Source organism: Mus caroli, chromosome 2, assembly GCF_900094665.2.
Source record: "Mus caroli chromosome 2, CAROLI_EIJ_v1.1, whole genome shotgun sequence".
Classification (NCBI taxonomy): Eukaryota; Metazoa; Chordata; class Mammalia; order Rodentia; family Muridae; genus Mus; species Mus caroli.
This window is the reverse complement of record NC_034571.1, coordinates 46739687-46744646: the sequence shown is the minus strand read 5'-3', so window position 1 is coordinate 46744646 and position 4960 is coordinate 46739687.

Below are 4960 nucleotides of genomic sequence, written 5' to 3'. Positions count from 1 at the left end.
TTCTCTGTAGCCCTGGCTGTCCTGGAACTCACTTTGTAGACCAGGCTGGCCTCGAACTCAGAAATCCGCCTGCCTCTGCCTCCCAAGTGCTGGGATCAAAGGCGTGCACCACCGCGCCCGGCTGAGAAAGTTACTCTTTACCTCATAAAATTAATATATATTTTTAATCTTTATCATAATTTGCAAAATTATAGAAGAGAACAATTTAAAAAATTTTGGTATTGTTTTCATTAATCACAAAGTCCTCATGTCTAGAGAGAAAAGAGTCCTTGTGAGTTTCCTTTCTATATTTGTACATTGAAAATGTGGACATATTCTTCCAGATCACATCAGGATTTATTTGAGAGATGGAGATCATGGGTATCAGTGGTTAAAGAAGGGAGAAGTAATATAAGGAAATATACGAAATGATGAGCTACAGTCCTTCTAAGGGTTGGCTCAGTACCAGCAGGCCACCCAGCAGGCAATGTTTCGGTGTATAGAAATTATTCTGGAACAATTGCAAGGAAAAACAGTGCCTTAAGCATTTCATGAAGAAAGAAAAATGACTAATCTGCCTTCCTGGTCTTATTCTAGTTCTTATTTCCCAGTGGGTTAGGGTTATGGTATAAAGAGCTCACATCCTCATTGCTAAGAGCTATCACCCAGAATCCCAAGGCTCATTCAGCAAGCTAGATTCTATACATCACAGCATGCCATTTCATCTAGTCACAAATGACCCCAAGGGCTGCTGACCAAGATGAATTTAAAAGGACTCAGTCAACAAAATTAGCAAGGAACAGAAGCATGGGCATATTGTCTATGAGCTACCATATTGAATCCTTTTAACACTCTTATGAGGTACTATTACAGATCACGTTATAGCATGACCACCATACCAGGTGGATAATCAATGCATGCTTGTCATCTGAATGAATGAATGCTTGACTCGATGAGTGGAACACTGTCTTCTATATCCAAGTCAGGACAAGCCTCACTAGGTTTCAGTCCCTTAAGCCAAGGGAATTTTGCACTTATGCTTTGTCAAAGTCTTGGGAAGTAGGCAATAATTTTTTATTATATTTGGTTGCCTAGTACATCTCTCTTAAGAAAATATTTGTCCTCTCAAACAGATGTCCATACAGAAGTGGATATTAATATGATAATGTAAGTAAATACAACACACATGAAGAGAATATGCTGTGAATACTTTATAGACTATTGGATGTCATTCAAATTAAAAACATTTCCTAATCAATTTGCATTATTTTTTGTTATTACAAAAGACTTAGATGTCTGTGTTCAAAATAGATTTTTTTCTTTTTTCAAAACAAAACAAAATCAACATTAGTTTACAAAAATCAAGGTTACATTTTACATAACACAGAATATTCATGTACAATACCCAACATACTACGAAGCATTTTAGGAAAGATATATCGACTGGTATTCCTACCAAGATCTTATTCCTATTATTACTGGACTCTGTCATCAGACTTGGAGCTCAGGTCTCACCTATTACCACTAAGAGGCATTGGTATGCATATTAGAAATACATAATGAATCTTAATGTCATTAATTTATTATCCTCAATGCTCAGTCATACTAATACAGGCTCGCACCTGCGTGTTCATGCTCATAATGAAGGAAGGATATTCTTTTCTCTTCTATCTGAGCTTCTCTGATAAGTTGTTATGCAGCTGGCATTTGATGCAAATTGCAGTTTGCTGGCTTCTGATATGCTCACTTGCACTAATCAGTGCATTGCTTGTGCGGTGCTTGCCCACCTCTAACCTATGCTGTCACATTTAGAATAAGTAATAGAGTTTTCTCTGAAAGTTTGAAATATGCCAGGCCTCTAGTGGAGACCTATAGAAGGTGACAAGTGTGGTTTTCATGTAAAACAGACACTGGCCAGGCACTGTAGAGCCTGAAACCTGAATACCACCAGATTGTTGTAATAGCAATCACTCAGAGAAAACTTGGCAGTAGGAGTTTATGGTAACTATAACATAGAATACCTATTAATATAATGTGTCCTTGTGGCCTAGACTAATAAGACCCTTTGTAAACGTGCTAAGTATCACATTGACAGCTATAGGAAGATTAAGTTGAAGACCCCTCCCTCCCTTTTTTTAGGTCCACTGCAAGCTATTGCTAAGAATTCCTTAGAAGATGTTCTTAAATTATACTGGTGACTTTAGTAGCATTAACTCTTTAAAGCTGAGTAAAGAATTGTTGATAAAAAAAGTAACTAGAGTCAGAATAATTTATGAATTTGGTGTCATAATTTCAGTAAGTATATTAAAAGTTTTGGTGAATTGTGTTCTAACACAAGTCAGCCCAAAGCAGATTGTTTTACACGTATGTTGGCAGATGTTGACTTTATAATAATGAGACACCCATGGAAAATATTTGCCGACTATAGGATGTCCCATAAAACCAGTTTTAATCTCTTAGGACAGAAACTCACAGCTAACCTTGCATAAACTTTTTAATAACTCATCATGTAGCAATAAATGCCTTCCCTTAGCAGTTCGACTAACAAAAGACAATACTTACTGTTTGGGGTGAATGCTCTTTAAATAAACAAGGCATTTCTATTTTACTGGTATGTTTATGTTTCATCGCAACTTGAAATATATACAACAGAACTAAGGAAGGCAAAAGAGATTTATGAGAGTACATAATCTTCACACTTTTGGATTACCCTATCTGGTAACTCTTCAATAATAAAAGAGAGTGATTAGTGTTTCTTTCTTTCTTTTTTTTTAACATGAAGTTTCTTTTGCCATGTGTTTTCTGATTTCCTTTCTAGTGTGGTGATAAAACACTATAGCCAAAATCAAGTAAGGGAGAAAAGAGTTTATTTAGCTCAAGGTTACAGTCCATCACTGAGGGAAGTCTAGGCAGCCTCAAGTACTTGAAGCAGAAATCATGGAGGAAAGCTGCTTGCTGACTTGCTCTCTGGCTTATTCAGGTTCCTGCTCTGCTAGCTCTCTTCTCTGGCCCAGGTCTACCTGCCGAAGGAATGGTACCACCTAGATGAGCTGGGACCTTCTACATCAATTAGCAAGTAAGACAGTCCTTCACAGACATCCTTATAGAGCAGCTTAACAAATATAATTACTCAAATGAGCCTCTTTTTCTGTGTAATTGTAGACTGGATCCAGTTGGCCCTTAGGATAATATGCATCCACACACAAAGTCAGACAACCATTTCCAGAGCACTGTTATTCTTGGTTGTGATGTTCATATTTGTTTCTTGAATTTATTAGTTTGTTTTTTCTGTTTAACAAGTCACTGTTTATCTAATAAAGCAACAGGGATTTATTAGCTCACAGCTTTTTATGTTGTAAGTGAGGGCTGTCAAAGGCTAGAGCTGTGCTTGGAGATTCCACAAAAGCAAAGGTAAGGAGTTGACGGAGAGCTGCATTGTTTTTTTAAGAATGGATGAAACAATAAGTCATGCTTCTAAACTTACTCATACTGATGGAATTCAGTTTCTTGTGGCTAAAGGACTGAGGTCCTTATTTTCTTGCTGACTGTCCATGTTAAGGGGAAGTACTCTTACAGTCTCTTTGCGTCCTCCATGGTGTAAGATCCAGAAACTTTGTTTTGGCCTCAGCTGATGTTTAGAACATAACAACATTGCTAATCAAAGAGCTCAAGTAGCTGGCAAACTTAATTCTCTTGGAACCCCATCTGCTACTTGACTTTATCTGAGGGAGGGAGGTATGGACATTCTTTTCACTCACTGGGCATGAACAGAATGTCCTTTTCTTGTCTTCTTCAGCTTTGGAGCAGTCATGCATTACAAGAGGGCCAAACACCAAAGGTAAAAACAATCCCTTACCACAGCGCATACCCGTTGCTGCAGATGCTCTGCCTTACATGTGTTCTATGCTCATCTATGGCTAATAGTCTGCCCTTAAGTTTTAGTACAGTCTCAGCCAAACTAATTTTTACATACTGCTGTAATAATTTGTTAGATACTTGGGAGAGTATTTTGTAAAGAGGCAATTATCAGCAGAAATTGTTAATACTTGATTTGTCCTAATGAATATTGACAAACAATGAATTACATGTTTATTGGGCTTCTGATTAATTTCTGAATATATTATGAGACTGTGCTCTCTGTAATTTCTAGCATTCAAAGTAAGTAAGTGTCAAAATTTTATATGACAAAGTAGTTATTAATATTTTAAAATTAATTTAAAACTAATTATCAAATAATTAAAATAATTAATATTAATATTTCAAAAGCTCTCACCTTTTGTTTCTTAAGTGACACTATGCTGATATTGGGGAAAATTACTTCTAGTTAGTATACAAAACTATCCAAAATACTTTTGTTTTCATTATAACATGAAAAAGTATGCTAAAAGTTATGTATTCCAAATTAGCTGAAGACCAATAAAAATAACTTAAAACTGCCTGTATGAAGGTTATAGAGGCACTTAAACAGGAAATGAATACATATTCCTTAAAGATATCCAGAAGTACTCAATGCAAGAAAATGAATAAAATGGTTCAAGACCTGAATATAGAAGTAGAATCTGTGAAGAAAACCCAAACTGAGGTAATTACAGAAATAAAACTGTGTGAGATAAAACAAGAACCATAGAGACAAAAATTCATCAACACAAAACAAGAGATGGAGGAGAAACCCTCAGGCATTGAATAACGCAATAGAAGAAACAGATACACTGGTCAAACAAACAGTTAAGTCTCAAATTTCCTAACACGGAACATCCAGGAAATCTGGGACTCTATAAAAACACCAAATATAAGAGTAAGAAGAATAGAAGAAATATCTTCATGGGCACAGGGGAAAAAATTCCTGAATAGAACAGCAATGGTTTGTGCTGTAAGATTGAGAATCAACAAATGGGACCTCATAAAATTGCAAAGCTTCTGTAAGGCAAAAGACACTGTCAATAAGACAAAAAGGCCATCAACAGATTGGGAAAGGATCTTT